This window comes from Carassius gibelio, chromosome B25, assembly GCF_023724105.1.
Source record: "Carassius gibelio isolate Cgi1373 ecotype wild population from Czech Republic chromosome B25, carGib1.2-hapl.c, whole genome shotgun sequence".
In the NCBI taxonomy this organism is placed as follows: Eukaryota; Metazoa; Chordata; class Actinopteri; order Cypriniformes; family Cyprinidae; genus Carassius; species Carassius gibelio.
The window spans coordinates 8,199,839-8,216,874 of record NC_068420.1 but is presented as its reverse complement, the minus strand read 5'-3'; the positions used below and the strand labels follow the sequence as shown (position 1 = coordinate 8,216,874).

General features: G+C 35.3%; 1 protein-coding gene across 3 annotated transcripts in view; it reads left to right on the top strand.

Moving 5' to 3' along the window:
• The window catches only part of lrrc4ca (leucine rich repeat containing 4C, genome duplicate a), a 163,345-nt gene that overhangs the window by 130,522 nt on the left and 15,787 nt on the right, over positions 1–17,036 (top strand). For 2 of the 3 annotated variants that reach the window (XM_052597735.1, XM_052597736.1), the window contains 2 exons: positions 2,581–2,680; positions 12,547–12,616. The gene's annotated coding sequence lies outside the window, so the exon portion shown is untranslated. The remainder of the gene's footprint in view (positions 1–2,580; positions 2,681–12,546; positions 12,617–17,036) is intronic. The other variant, XM_052597737.1, reaches the window with a different exon arrangement.

The window sequence follows — 17,036 nt, the reverse complement described above, 5'->3', positions numbered from 1 at the left end:
TGGCCATATATCAGATTAACTCCCCGGCAAATGCAGAAGGACCCAGCAAATTTAACTTGAATAGACTGACCCTCTCGTTTTGTCTCCATCAGGAAGCATCTCAGAGTTGCTGCTGCTCTTTTATCGCCCAAAGTGCGTCCCGCGGCTTGTTTGTGAACTCATGCACAGATGATAGTGGACTCGGACTATGTTTACAGGAGGAGGGGATGGTTTGCGTTGTCATGGTATCAGTGTTGTCATGAAGCTTTACTGCTCTGATGGCTTTGTGATTGGACGGTGTGGAAGCTCTCGCTGTGGGAGAATGCTGGAAGCTTAGCTTGACTGACTCTGAAATCTTCCATAGAAAAGTGGTCCTGACTGCTGAGGCACAACAGAAGTGACAGTTTGCCTATAGTCATTGTTAAAATAAACATAAATAGTACATTTGAGTAAAATTATGGATTAAAAAAATAATTATTATATTATTAATTATATATATATATATATATATATATATATATATATATATATATATATATATATATATATATCCAGGGTGCGATTTGCCCCTTTCTGGTCAATGTATCCCTGCCTTTGCTTAAATATTTTTATCCCCTCAAAGTGATCAGTGCTACTACACTAGTGACGAGATGGATCACAAAACTTATCACGGATCCGTAGTTTGATTACAGTCAATTTTATTATAAAATGCGCTACTTTGGCTGGCGCGTAGCCTCTCTGTATTCACCACTCTGCAGACTTGCTCAATGTCCCGCCCACAGCGCTATCTGATTGGTTACACCTCACGAGCAATAGCCTATCAACAGTTGGGAGACGGTTGAAGCCGGTCCGCTGGGCAGTGGAGTTGCGAGGTCTCTCTTTCCCAGTGCGAGCCTCTCTCTTTGCATCTGCTGTGTTCAGCGAGCACAGAGAGGAGCAGCACTTTCAGTTAAAAAAAGAAAATATTCTGTTGCTTCTAACTCTATTTTACAAGCAAGTATAGCCAACATTAGTCACAGTACAACCACTGACTTTATCGTATGTGTATTTGATTTCATTAGACAATGTCGTGAATAGCATTTTAGTGCAGATTAATGTTTGAGACCTATTTATGTAGTCTTAATGGATTGCGTTTCAGTCATTATAATATCCATTCCATTGTCTGACAACAGAAACATTAAAATATAGTAATAAAAACAGTTTTATTGAGAATTTGGCTGAATTAAAATGCAGTATGTGAGGGAGGCAATACAATACGACGCATTTATGTCATAAATATGCTAATTAGCGCATGACGTCATCTAGCGACATTTAGCGACTTTTCAGGCGGGGTTTAGCTACTTTCCACTGAAAGAAGTTGGCAACACTGCAGTGGAGCAGTGTGTCGAAACAAAGGAAGGCAGCATATGCAGCATATTACTGAAGCGGGAATAAACATCACGATCTGATTATCTGTTTTTATGATGACAAACAGAGAATGGCCGAAGTTATACATACGGTGTTTCACTCAATTGAGGCTAAAGCAAAGGTTTTTTGATTACTCACTCACTCTTGAGTGTCTGCCGCGAGTGATTTCAACGTTAAGTCAATGTAGATGTCCTGCAGCGCGAATGAGGCATTTAGCATAGCGCGGGCGCATCCAGTTCGCAAAAATGAGGCAAACTGACTAACACAGATAATGTATTTTCTATCATTTCACTGATTTAATTCTTGTGTGTTTTTTTCATTGTGCATGATCACAGTTCATATGTGTGGGGAAAGATAAGCTATTAGAGTAAAAATATTGCGTTAAAGATTTTACAATTCCTGCAAATGCAGTGAAGTTCATGTTCTCATGATTTATTTTTATGACTTAAAAGGTTTCAAAACACCCCCTCCCCCCCTCTGTTTTTTTTCCACAAATCGCACCCTGTATATATATTTTATTTAGTGTTTATTTATATTTTATTTTCAGTTCAGATTTAATTCATTCATTCATTCATTCATTAGTACTCTACTTTTTCATTTCATACTAGTTTTCATTTAATTTTGATTCATTCATTCTTTCTTTCTTTCTTTCTTTCTCAAACCGGAAAATTAAAATAAAACACACCAACACACAACAACTTATTAAAAACATTTTGTTATTAAGTGATTGTTTGTTGGTGTGTGTGTTTTTCTTTTTTTCTAGTTTCAGATGATTGTCTGTGTATGTCCTTTTAACAGTCTTCCTGTTTCCCATTTTTTTTGTTTAATGCAGGAAGTTTGTGAAGGTTTAATGATATACTGTGTATCGAAAACTAAAATTAACCTGTGGCCAAATTTTATTTTCATGTCAGGAAAATGTGTTTTAGTTTAGCTTATTTGTTTTCCTGATTATGTTGTTGTTATTATTATTATTATTATTATTATTATTATTATTATTATTATTATTCATTTAATTATTATTATTAGTATTACTATTTTATTGAAGTTTTTTTCATTTATTTAGTTATTGTTAACAGTAGGACTCAATATCACTGGGGCTATTCCTTTAAGAATAGATTTAGCTGGTCTTAGATCAGAGGAAAAGAGGGCATTTTATCCTGAATAATGGTCCTGACAGACTGCTTTTCTTCCCAGGGAGTGCAGTCATGGCCACTGAAGCGTGCTGTGTTCACCCCCTCATCGTCTGGCACTTTTTCCCTCCATCGTTCTAGAGGAAACAGCATAAAGAAGGGAAGTGAGTGATTTATAGCGCTCTCTGATGTGTCATCAAAATTTTGGGGATTATTTACCTTTTTTTTTTTTTTGTGTGGATGGTAGAAGCGCAATCCCCCCACCCTCTCTCATCATAATTATTGTCATTTTCATCAGCATTACCACAAGAGATGATGATTATCTTCATCTGCGTCACAAATAAGCCGGATGGTGTGAGTTACTGGTATCAATCACGCTGTAGAGGAGCTGACAAGTTCGTTTAAGGCATATGAGTAATTGTTCCCGCTTTGCTGATGCTAACTGCTACTCTGACTGGTGCATTGCACAACCCCAGCTCATCTGACTCTTCTTCGGATAAATGTCACTGTCTCTTGCTGATTCCCAAATTTGCTTAAAGTGATAGTTCAACCAGAAATGAAGGTTCTGTCATCATGTATTCACCCTCATGTCATTCCACAAGTGTGTGATGTTCTTTCCTCTGTCTCACACTGCAGTTTTACAAGAGAATGGTGACTAGGAACTGTCAAGCTCAAAAAAATGAACGAAAAGACTCCATCCTAACAGTAATCCACACAGGTCCTTACTGATATCTAGATCGATGATGACTGAAAATTGATGACTGGATTTTTATCATTAATAAGCAATCACCTTTTTAAGTTTTTCATCTTATATGTATATTTCATTGTCAGCTTAATTATTTTAGTTAACTCTAACAAAACTGTGCATGAGCCAAATGGTACTTTTATGATATGTATTGCCTTTTTTTTCCACAGAAGATACAGGTTTAAAATGAAATGGGAATGAGTAAACGATGACATAATTCACATTTTTGGCTGAACTATACCTTCACATTGTCAACCTCATTCTTTCTCCTCTCAGTTTCCAGTACTGAAAGCATCTAAATTGGTTTAATGTAAGAGCAACACCTTCCAAAACGCTTGCAATGATCAACCATCTAACTAGCATTGCATTTATGTAAGATTTGCAAGCGCAAACATTTATCTGACACTTAACACATTTGATTCAGCCAAACGGCATTACTCGTGTTACATTGTAGGGTGTAGATTTTGCTTCTTGGCACAACATCAGCACGTCTCGTCTTAACTCAGCCATTAACTCCACAGATACCTGTATGAGCGCTGCTTTTAGCTGATATCCCAAATCCTCTTAAGAAAAGCGAGCCGCAGCATCAGTTTTGCGCATACACAGACTTCCCTCTTATTCTGAGATGCCAAGTTTCTGACTTTGTGCAACACCTTGATTGAGTGTTTGTTGTTCTGTGTCAGTTGTGCGGCTACAGAAGCTTACATGCTCAAGAGCCGTTAATCTCTCGGACTACGGCACTGATCAGCTCCCACCGCAGCAGGAAGTCTGGATCCAGAGGTGTTTTGCTAGTAGATCAAGGAGAGGTCTTAGAGCTAGTGTAAACAGAAAGATAGTTACTCTTTAAAGAAATAGGAATGGAAATTTGCTGAACTTTTATTCAGGCCATCCAAGTTTGCGTCTTCGTCAGAACAGGTTTGGAGAAATGTGTTTTTACATCACTTGCTCACCAATGGATACTATGCAGTGAATGGGTGCCGTCAGAATGAGAGTCCAAACAGCTGATAAAAACATCAGAATAATCCACAAGTAATCCACACCACTCCAGTCCATCTGTTAACGTCATGCGAAGGGGAACGCTGCGTGTTTGTTAGAAACAAATCCAAAATGTTGGCCTCTTCGGTCCATAATCCATAATAACGTTTCCTCCAGTGAAAAAGCCCATCTCCTATTGTCCTCTTATATTAAAATCCACTGACAAATTTGTTTAGAGCTGTTTATGCTTGTAAACAGCACTTGATCTGTGCATATTTCTCTCCTAATACAGATAAAATGACTTTTTCCACTGGAGAAAGCAGTAGAGGAGTTGTATTTTGGTTGAAAGCAATGTTAAAAGCATCTAAATTATGGATTTATTTCTTACACAAATTTAGCTTTTTGCTTCACATGATACTAGTTGATAGAATGGAGTGGAGTCGTTTACTTGTGGATTACTGTGATGCTTTTGTCAGCTGTTTATCAGCCTCATTCTGACGGCACCCATTCACTGCAGTGAATCCACTGGTGAGCAAGTGATGTAAAGCTCAATTTCTCTAAACCTGTTGTGATGGAGAAACAAAATCAAAGCAATTCAAAGCAATTTTGGTGTACTATATATTATACTATAGGTGAACTAACCTCCCTTTTGGGTCAAAATGATCGCTTCTTTGCTGTAGGTGGTTTGGTTATAAAACACACACTTGTAATTTCATTACAGAGTTTGCTTCGGTTAATACCGGTTTGGGAGTTCAAGTTAGTATGTTAGTGGAAGTGCACATGCAGCAGTTAGCCTGTTGCTAGCATGCCGCACGCATCTTTCCACTCTATTGCCCTGATCAATAGCCTCATTTTCTCCAGGTCTTGCTTTGCACTACTAAAGGTTAAGAGGTTTGGAATGGTATTGATCAGGGTATCCACACACCATCTGTCAAGGCCATTAACATGTTGAAATGTCATTGGAAAAAGCCACATTTTATGCAGATTTGGAATCAGTTTTGTGACTGTGATTTGTGATTCCAGGAAGACTCCAGGAGCCGACACTATATCAGTATAGAACAAGATTTGTCTTTGGTTTCCACTAATGCTGTTAACCTTCAGTTGGCATCTAGCAGTGGTTGCATCTATTTGGTGCTATTTTGAGATGATAATTTATGCATACACTAATGAGTACAGATGCTTTTCAGGAAAAAGCACTTTCCCCGGTACACTTTTGAACTATTTAATTCATCCTTGCTGAATAAAAGTATTAATTTCTTTCAAAATGATATGTAGTCTATGATATATGATGATATATAGATATGTAGTCTATGATATAAAATGATATATGATAATTCTGTCATGTTTGTCTTTTCCACCACAAGTTAAATGATGTACTGTCAGTTGCAGGAAAGACATTTTTACAAAATTTTGGAAATTTGAAAATAAATAATTAAAAAGTGTGAAGTATTTTCACTCTTTATGCATAACAAACTACGTATACGCTGAGTTTTACATGGGCTTTTAATGTTATTTAAAAAATGCAGGACAGTTGTATTAATCGTTTGTGTGTGTGTGTGCATGTGTGTGTATATATATATATATATATATATATATATATATATATATATATATATATATATATATATATATTGCTCTTTATAATACAACAGCCTGCACTGATTAATCTAGAGCACTTCTAATTGCCAGTTATGACAGCATGTGTGATATTCTATTAATTACAATTACTGCACCCATAATATAATAAATATGAATATAGATTAATTATAATCTCAAATCCTCACAGTGTTAATGTGATTGGACCAAATTGAAAACGTCTGGGATTCTTTCCTGTGATTCCTTTTTAATATATTTTAATGATCAGTATGCTGTATCAGTACATTAAAGGGGGGGGGGGGGGGGGGGTGAAACGCTTGTTTTCACTCAATATCCTGTTAATCTTGAGTACATATAGAGTAGTACTGCATCCTTCATAAATCCAAAAAGTCTTTAGTTTTATTATATTCATAAGAGAAAGATAGTCTGTACCGATTTTTGCTGGAAAAACACGACCGATTGGAGGCGTGACGTGGAAGCATGTGGAAGCTGTGACATTACCGTGAGGGAAAATCCATCATCCAAAACAAACCATGGCTTACAGTCAGATTCAGCCGTTTATTTATGATCCAGAATCAGATCCAGAGGCTGAAACTGAATGAAAGCAGCAGCAGCAACGACTCGCTCCGAGCGGGGCTCGAACCCGAGTCTCTGGCATGGGAGGGGACGCACTAACAAGGAGGCAGAGATATTTGAAGCAGTTTTACTCACCGCCTGCGGTTCCAACACACGATCGTGACCCTTTTTCCTTGGGATTCCATCATCCTTAAGAAATAAACGATACGCAAATCCGTCGTCAAACAGGGCCTTGTGAACAAGCATCTTCGAAATGCAGGGAACAAACAAAAACACTTGCACAACTCCGTTGATGCTCTGTAAAAATAAACTTCATCCACTGGTCCCTTAATGCTGTTTTTTTTTTTTTTTTTGGTAATCTGTGCAGGGTTGTCTTAACCTGGCAACCAAAAACACACTTCTTTTGTGACTTTTCGCGACGCTTTCGCTCTGATCAGTGAAATGTCTGTGATGTTCAGCCTCGCTATAAGGGAGCGCGCGCTCTTCCGGCTGAAGTGCGTCAGGACCCATATAAGGAAATTCCGCTCCATCTAACGTCACACAGAGCCATACTCGAAAAAAAACTTTCCGAAACTTGTGACAAACCGGAAGGAGTATTTTGGGAACAAAAATACTCCTTCAAATGTACAACTTAATTTTTGAAACTTTGTCCATGTTTAGCATGGGAATCCAACTCTTTAACAGAGTAAAAAACTCAGTATGCATGAAATAGCATTTCACCCCCCCTTTAACAGCCCAAAGTACAAAAAAAAAAAAAAAAACAGTTTTTTAAATTGATGGCGGAAAATTATCCAACATTTAACTTCTTCCTAATCAGTCAAGCTCTAGTGTGTGTTTTTGAACTATCTATAATTTTGGGGATAGTAAAAAAAAATATATATATATTGGAAGACTTAGCGGTGTAATAATTGCATAACTTAATGTTTTATCAAAATGTAACAACTTGCTCCTCCTCTGAAATGACTTTTCTTTTTGGCTGACATCACCAAGCCCACCGTTTTTTTTTTATATATATTTCAGCCTACAACTGTCTCCATTCTGGAAAATAACGGCCACTTTTTATGATCCAATCAATAGACATGGATGATGAACATCTCATTGAACATCCAGTTTCACTCAGAAATATGTCAGATTAAGTCAAATGAAGTAAAATGTGCACGTTGTGTCTAGGGTTTAAATATATATATATATATATATATATATATATATATATATATATATATATATATATATATATATATATATATATATTGTGGAAGAAGTATTATCATGTATTTATTTTTACATGTATTTTAAAATGTAGTTCATTTCTGTGATGGCAAAGCTTAAGCAACCATTACAATAAACATTTCGGACCCACTTTATATTAAGTGGCCTTAACTACTATGTACTTACATTTTAATTAATAACTTAGTACAATGTACTTATTGTGTACATACATGTTTTTACATTGTACTTATATAAAAATAAAATAAAAACTACATGTAATTACATCTGTATTTAATTTCTGTTATTACATTTATAATTACACTGTTGACCCATACTTTACACCTTAACCCACCCTTAAACTAAACCCATACCTCCAACCCTCTCCCTAACCTTAGCCCATCCCACCACAATAGCAGCAAAAGTGTTTTACAATATAATTTGAACACAGTACGTACATTGTACTTATTTTGTATGTAAGTACATAGTAGTTAAGGCCACCTAATATAAAGTGGGACCAACATTTCTTATTATTATCATTGCTGAAAACAATTTTTGTGGAAACCGATACTTTTCTTCAGGATTATTTGATGATTAAATTGTTCAAAAGAACACTGTTTATTAACATAATTTAAAAATATAATATGTGTAAAAATAAGGCATAAGAAAATAAACAAAATTAAAAGAAATGAAAAAAAAAAATGCATATTTGATGAATAATGTGCATGTTCCAATTGAAGTCAAGGTATCCTGTGAGCTGAGATATGATTTATGGTTGGCCTTAGTTCTCTCTCAATCTCATGCTCTCTCTTCTCTACCTTTACATGATGCCTCATTATGTCTCCCGTAGGGTCATCGTTATTTTTCCTCGTTGTGGGACCCTGTTCAGACACAGATAGATTTACTATTCGAAGAAGACAAATGGACCAGACAACCTTGCTGGTTTCAGCTATCCTGTGTTTTCTCTGCATTAGTTTCCAGTGTGACCGCAGGCCATTGATTTAAAGGCCATGTACATTTGTGTTTTTTTTTTTTTTTGTTTGTTTGTTTTTTTATCGAGGGTGATGTATTCTGACCCTACGGGTTCGAATCAAAGCTAAGTTACACTTCAGGGACTAAAGAACAAGACAACAGAGGTGATCAAACAAGTTGACCATAGTGCAAAAGAAATGAGCTGCTGCATTTGCACTCTCACAATCGCTGTTGGTGTTCTGATCTCCTCACAGCAGCAGTTTAAAGATAAAAGGGCCCCAAAGTGGAGTGTGTCAAAACCAGCCTCGGGAGCATGATGGGAAACATATTTATAGATTGTCGGGTCATGGTTGATGCTGCTGGTAGCAGGCTGTGGATGTGTGGGCAGGGAAGGTGGACTGTGGGATACAGACCCACACTGTGCTTCAGAACTCTGTTGTTTATTTGTTTGATTCTATTAACAAAGATCAGATGTGTTTTTTTTTTATTCAGAGTTGGTGTTAATTAAGTGTTGAGTGTTGGTGTTAAAGGGGCCATTCCAGCTGATCTTTTCAGATAAAGTTCTGTGCACTTGAAAATGCGCTACTGTGGCTTTAAGAACTCAATGCCCCTTCCAAGTTTAAAATATGCATACATGTATTTTTTATTTTTTTCCTCCTGAGATCAAATCATGAAGGTCATACAGTTAATAAATATTACCCACAATATATATATAAGATATTACTTACTATATTGTATGTACATATCTCTACAATAAAATAGTAGTAGTGAAACAGTAAAAACTATATTATATTAACATAATATATAATAAACAAATAATATGCATACATCATATATAAATTATATAATACATTCAAATATAGATTAATATATAAATAAAATATATTTAGTCATAAGATCCTAATATTTAATTTATAATAAAACCTAAAAAATATATAAAAATTACTATTATATTGTCACACACACATGCACACATAAACAATTTTTATTATATATATATATATATATATATATATATATATATATATATATATATATATATATATATAATAAAAAAGAAAACTAAATTAGTAAAACCAGTATTAAAATATATATACAATTATACTTTAAATGTATATATTGTTAATATTATATATATACATCAAAAAATACATAATAAACATATATAATACATGTAAAAATATATATTTTGATATATATATATATATATATATATATATATATATATATATATATATATATATATATATATATATATATATATTAACAAGTATATATAATATATACTTTCTTAATATTTGTATTATATTTTGTACATACACATTTTTAAAATTTCCCCTAAATATATTAACTTTTAAGTTTTTTTTTAATTATTATTATTATTTATATCAAAATATATATTTTTACATGTATTATATCTGTTTATTATTTTTTTAGATGTATATATAATATATATGTTGCATTTTAAATTATCATCAATTTTATTGTCTAATGTATGTATGTATCATCAACTTTATTTGTCTAATGTATGCATGTTTGAATATGTATGTCCTCTATACTAATTTTAGCTAGCATATATTTTCCTCCTGCCTGGAAGAAATGTGGCTACTTCACATGAGGTGGGAAAAGTAAAAAGTCGATCTAGAACACTGTCAAGTGAGAGCGGGATTGTTGATTGGGCTGTGGCCCTTAAGATCACAATTATAAGTCTAAGCATTAAAGAGCTTGATTATGGACTCACTTTTTTAGTATCAAAGCTGCAAGAACATTCGAAGTCTGGAGTCGATCAAACAAATGCAACCAACAAGAGTTACACACAAAAACAGACTCAAGCCGCTTTGTTTATATGCACGCTTATGGTATCACATCAGTTTGCTGAGAGGATCTGGACAGTTATTGGAAAAAGGCATGAAATCAAAGTCTCTAACCGACTCAAATCCGATCTGTTTTGCAGCGCTCACCTATTTAGAGAGAAAGAGATAGTTTGATTGAAACACTTAAGAGTTTAGAGTCTGAAATACTATCCCATATCTCATTTTAGTTGCTGGTACCTTGTAAAAAGAACTTTATTTCCAGTCAGACTTCCCTGGATTACAGATATGATATCATACCATCCAATCAAATCAAAGCTTGCCACTCTGAGAAAGTCCTTGCTGGTTTTATGTTTAATATGCATTAGATGGTCAACGAATGGTTGTCTTTTGGTAAGATTGATATGAGGAACCGCTCTCTAAAGACCGCTAATGGGAGATTCAGTCAGTGTAACTCAAGGCCTCGTAATACTTGTGTGTATTTGTGTACCACGCGTCTCTTTCTCTCCACATTATTAGTCTCAGTCTCTCTCTGTATTATATAAGACTTCCTGAAAAGCATCTAGTGTAGCTCATGACACGCCTCCTCATTTTCTGGGACAGGAGGAGCAGAGCATTAGTGCAGATGAGAACATATCGTACTGCAATTTAGACAGAAAAAACCCACATATAGAGAAGAGAATGCAGAAGAGCATTATGTTTAGTTTCCTTTATATTTATTAAGAATGTGTGTGGGGTTACATTCATGCTCATGCTCGACTGCCTGGATTTTATATTGATCTAAGAATGTTAAATATAATAATTATACTGATCATATTGATATGCAGCCAGTTTGAGTTTGTTTGAACATGCACTGGCGCTGGGTCTTAAACTAAAGTAATTCAATTTGAGTGGTTACATTTGATGAAAATTATTGTTTATGGTCATTTTAAAGTGATGGAAACTACCAGCTTGAAAAGATGGCATATTTCGCCTGAAAAAGGAATTCGGTCATTTTTATTGGACGAAAATATCAAAGGCACAAAAGCTCAAGAGAATCTGATTTTTTAAACTTTGAATTAGTATTATTGAACTGGCATATGTGTTTGTTTATTTATTTTTTATTTATTTATTTTTTGCTCCTTTTAATCATATTTTTATGGTGCTTTTCAGGGACTGAAAAAAAAAATCTAAAACATAGTTATTTTTTTTTTCTTGTATCATATTTATTCAGATTTTCCAATGTAGTAATTAGTAAAAAAAGTGAGTCAATTAGGTGGTTAGAGTTAGTGAAAATTTATCAAAAATTAAGTAACATATTTGGTAAAAAATATTTTATAAAATATAACATTTTATTTTATTGGTAAATGTATGCCTGCAGTTCTGCACCAATATCAATATTTTTTTTTTTCTTTCAAAATTTAATTTAATTTAATTTAATTTAATTTAATTTAATTTAATTTAATTTAATTTAATTTAATTTAATTTAATTTAATTTAATTTTAAACTGGTGAGAGATTTTGTGTCAATGACCATGCTATGGATGGATGGATGGATGGATGGATGGATGGATGGATGGATAGATAGATAGATAGATAGATAGATAGATAGATAGATAGATAGATAGATAGATAGATAGATAGATAGATAGATAGATAGATAGATAGATAGATAGATAGATAGATAGATAGATAGATAGATAGATAGATAGATAGATTTGGAAATGAGAGTTAACCATCAGGTCAGAATATTCTGTTTCCCAAAATATCTCTTTGCAAACTGTACAAAGCACACACACACACACACTATCCACTTACCAAAACCACTTAGACATGAGAAACATAAGGATCAAACAGAAATGCTTCTGCTTGTCTAACAGCGGTGGTGTCTGAGTCATCTCCTCTGCTCAGGAAACTGTGAACATTTTGTAGCCGGTCATTATGAACAAGTCCAAATGGGGATTTCTCACATTGACGTTTATATTAAGCACATCTATTATTTGGAACTGCTTGAAATTAGTCAGTAGAAAACAGGTTGGCTTCTAGTTTAATAGGTTTTACAAACAAAAGCTTTGTCTTTCCGCTGTTCCCTTTTTGAGCATTTGGAACCAGATCAGGATCCAAGTGGTTTGTAATTGTAACGTGGCTGTTCTTCTCTTTTGTGTGCGCAGGGCGAAGCCAGCTAGAGAAACCGAGCGTGAAGATGTCCAGAAACTGCTGGCACTGTGGAAGACTTGGCAGGTGAGTGTACAGGAACAGGTTGTGAGGAACACACTTTGGCTGATTTGGGATCAGGCACCGAGCCCCATCTGAAGATGGGATTGAATGTGACATACACAAGCTGATGTAAGAACCATCTCGTTGGAGAGGCAGATAGATGAGATCAAACAGGACTGAATTACAATTAGTCCACGTGTCTTAATTCTCAAGCTGGTCATTATTTATCACCGTTAAACCATCTCAAACATTTGCTCCAGCGTACTTTGATTCAACATAAACTTTTTTGTACTCAACTCTGATTTTAGTTTTAACAATTATGCGCTGAAATCATCAGAAATAGACTAGTTTTGACTGTATTTTGTGGAGCCCCGCCGTTTTCTCCAATGTCATTTCAGACTGTAATCAGCAGTGAAATTGCTCGTATCATGTGGAATTGTTTTTGTGAAATATTTATGCAGATTTTCCGATGCAATAGTTTGTAGGGCTTGCATAAAAGAGTAAATCAACAAACACATAAACAAAATTCTAATAATTTTGGTGAGTGAGTGATAGTGACAGACCAAAAGTTTGGACACACCTTCTCATTCAAAGAGTTTTCTTTATTCTCATGACTATGAAAATTGTAGAGTCACACTGAAGGCATCAAGGGCTATTTGACCAAGAAGGAGAGTGATATATAAACACTAAAACTGGTGAGAAAAAAAAAAAAAAATACTAGGTTGTTTCAACCCAACTTTTGGTAAAATATGGACTAACCCAACTTTTGGGTTAAAAATTTAATGTAAAAATTTCCATATTTGACCCAAAGTTGGGTTGAAACAACCCAGCATTGTTTAGAGTGTAACTGTACACATGAAATGGTGCATTCATGTTAAAGAACCACTGAAATGCCTTGAAACGAAAACTGTGACTTATTTTCGCCCCAATTGAAAGCATATTTACTCTGTCTGCATCGGTCCCTACCCCCTATATAGTTTACTACTTGCCATTAACCACACAGAAAATACTAATGCAGTGAACAAGTCACTGATTTCAGCCGCAGCTCCAGCAACTATTTCTAGTGTAGGGGGCGGGACGCGTCGGATTCTAAATAACATTTGATTGGACAGAAAGTAAGATGAGACGCTGAAGTGCAGGATGATGTCACTGAAATCTTTGATCTATATTGGAGTGAGAATCTGTACATTTTGAATGCTTATATCTTCTGAATGCAAACTGGTGTCATTGTTTTGGAGCACAAAAGCTTATAGATAATCTTAGAGTCTGTAAAAAAAGAAGGATGAATAGAGAAAATAATATAATTCAATAACCTCTTTGGACATTTTTTTCCTATATCATTCCTCCAGTGCACCTCATATTACATTCACTGTAACGGTCTGTAAGGATTTTTTTTTTCTTTGGATGGGGGAGTGGTTGGTGAGTTATGGGTCCGTCCTAAACGTACCCCGGCTGTGTCGTTCCCCTGAGAGGGGAGCCTGGGTCAGCTGATTAAAAAGATAATGAGTTGAAGTGATAGATTTATGTTTTTTCTGCAATATGTGGCCTTTTGCTGTCTCCCGTAGGAGGCGGTAACTGTATAAATAACAGATGGTGACATTGGAAGGCAACTTCTCCCTCGCCTTAGTTGTCTCAACCTTTTCTGTCGCTTTGTTAAATTAAACACCACAGCGATTAGACCCACGACATCTGAAGCATCAAACACGAGTCCTGACTCATGCAGATCGACATTTGATCAGGACAAATGTTATTGAGGGAATGACAGTTTGAGCTTTGGTTGGACATACATCATGGATTGTACTGAACAATGAATTCTGTGCTGATATGTTATGAAGTGGTTTAAATACAGCAGGAAATGACAAATTGACCCTTTTTGCTTTCTTAAAAAGATTGCATTTTTTATTTATTTATTTATTTAGCAAACAAATAATTACATTTTTGAAGCCTATGTAAACTTTTATTTTTTAAAAAAAATTTCCATCAGTAATTGCTTTTGATTCCTTGTAAAACATAGTCCAATAATCTGCTTTAGTTATAACCTCGGGGGCGTTTATTTGTTTGCAAATTCTAGACAACATTTATAACACTTCATTTAACCAGCACATTCTGCAAAATATCTCCTTTGGTGTTCATCAAAAAAGTTGTATGGGTTTTAAAGGCATGAAGAGCAAATGATAACAGAATGCTCATTGTTGGGTCACTATCATATCATATTTTGTTGTCGTCGGGACACTATGTAGGGCAAAGTAGAGAACTGTCAGTAAATGAGACCTAGTCGCCTAGGGACCCAAAATACAGATGCCTGTTGAGGACACACAGATGTGCGGTTTTTCAGCGGTGGCAGATTGTGTAGAAGTGGTTTTATTATTCTGATCCGGGAGTTTGTTCTGCAAACCTGATCTGTTCAAAGGCAGATCTGCTGAGAGGAGACTGATTTCAGATCAGAGAAGAAAGCAGCCCTGGATGCTGGGTTTAACGCGGGAGCACAGTGTGTGCCTGCACCTGCAGCTAAATTATCTGTTATTAATTCAACAAATGTAGTGTAACATGAGAATGTCTTGTCTCTAAAGCCCTGCAGGGATTTCGGCTGCTATCTGCATCTCCTGCTACCGCTGGCTTTTAGTGCTACATTTACAGAGTTCCTGCTTTTGATGCAGTAGAAAAGACATACTTTAAGATCAGACACCCAGTCTTTAATCCCTCTCTTAATTTTTAATTCTTTTTACTGTTATTGTTGCTGTATGTTGTGCAAAGACACTATTATTCAGAAACTTCTTGTCTTGTCTTTTCTTTTATCCTCGTTTTCCCCCTCTGTAAAAAGCGAGAAGTCTCATTCTCTGTTGTAGCTGGTCAATGATTTATTTAAATGTTTGTAAAGATAAATGCTTTGACCTTTTGACTTTGAGGCATTATAATATATTATATTATATTACATTATATTATCCTTAAAAAAAAAAAAAAAAAAAATATATATATATATATATATATATATATATATATATATATATATATATATATATTTTTTTTTTTTTTTTTTTTTTGATCTGTGCACATTTTCCCAGCCATGTATTAAATTTTAATATTCATTTAAATTTTTCTTGTGGTGTGAATACGTAGTGCTGGTGGCTTATTTGATACATGTATACTCTAGACTCTATGTATCTCTAACCAATCATTTGATATGATCATTTGTTTTGGATCGTACGACAAAATGTCAGTTTAGATGCAGAGGTGTTTGTATAACAAAAAATGTTGTGATTTGTTCACAGACGTGAATGTGTTGCGTGGGAAACTGACTGAAGAGGCTCAGAATTGCCACTTGACTTTATGATCCTGAAAGTGGAAGCCGTCCTTCCACACCCACTTGACAACCTTGGAGCGCGGCAAGGAACAAAGACAAACGACACTAACGACAGTACGGTTAGGATAAAAACACTCCGGGAGGGTGATTATATCGAAACTTACAAAACAGGATGTCAGGATAACGTTAAAGTTGAAAGTGTCTTTGAAATGACGACAGGAACCAATAGCTTTTTATATTTTTATGAATTCCATTAAAGGGATAGTTCACCTCATGTCACTCACTCACTTTCGTTCATCTTTGGGACACAAATTAAGATATTTTTGATGAAATTCGAGAGCTCTCAGACCCTTCATAGACAGCAAGGATCCTTACACGATCAAGGCACAGAAGCTACTGAAAACTTTTTGTGGTCAAATAAAACCAAAATGATGTTATTCGACAATTCCTCTCATCGTGGCGCCATTTTGGAGAGTATCACAACGAATGTACGTGCTTTGATCTAAACGTAAACGAAGTATGCTGTTTTGTGTCAACAGCACAATACGCTTATGGTTTTAAGTTCAGATCAAAGCTCGCAAATACATCGTTATACTCTCCAAAATGGCGCCAGGGTGAGAGGAATTGACCAATAGTGTCATTATTTTTGTTTTCTTCGCACACAAAAAGCTTCGAAAAGTTACGGTTATTATTTTAACAATGTCCTTACTACGTTTCTTGACTTTGGTCGTAGTAGGATCTTTGCTATTCTATGGGAGGGTCAGAGATCTCTCTGTATTCATAAAAAAATATTTTGTGTTCTGAAGATGAATGAATTTCTTACGGGTTTGGAACGACATGAGGGTGAGTAATTAAAGACAAAATTATCATTTTTGGGTGCACTATCCCTTTAAGCGTCGTCCAGGCAACTTTTCTTCTTTATGAGGTCTGACAGTCTACAGCTGTGCCTCGCGATGCGCCACCAGACATGGCCCATTCCTCTGAGCCATGTGTTGGCGGTCAGCCCCCGTCCTTGGTGCCTAACAGACACAGCTGTGAAGAAACATCGGTCGCAAACGTGCAGATGCTTTCTTCATCGTACATCAATACTTCCTCAGTAAGACAAACTTCCTCCCAAGGCTGCAGATTTAATTTGGTGAAATC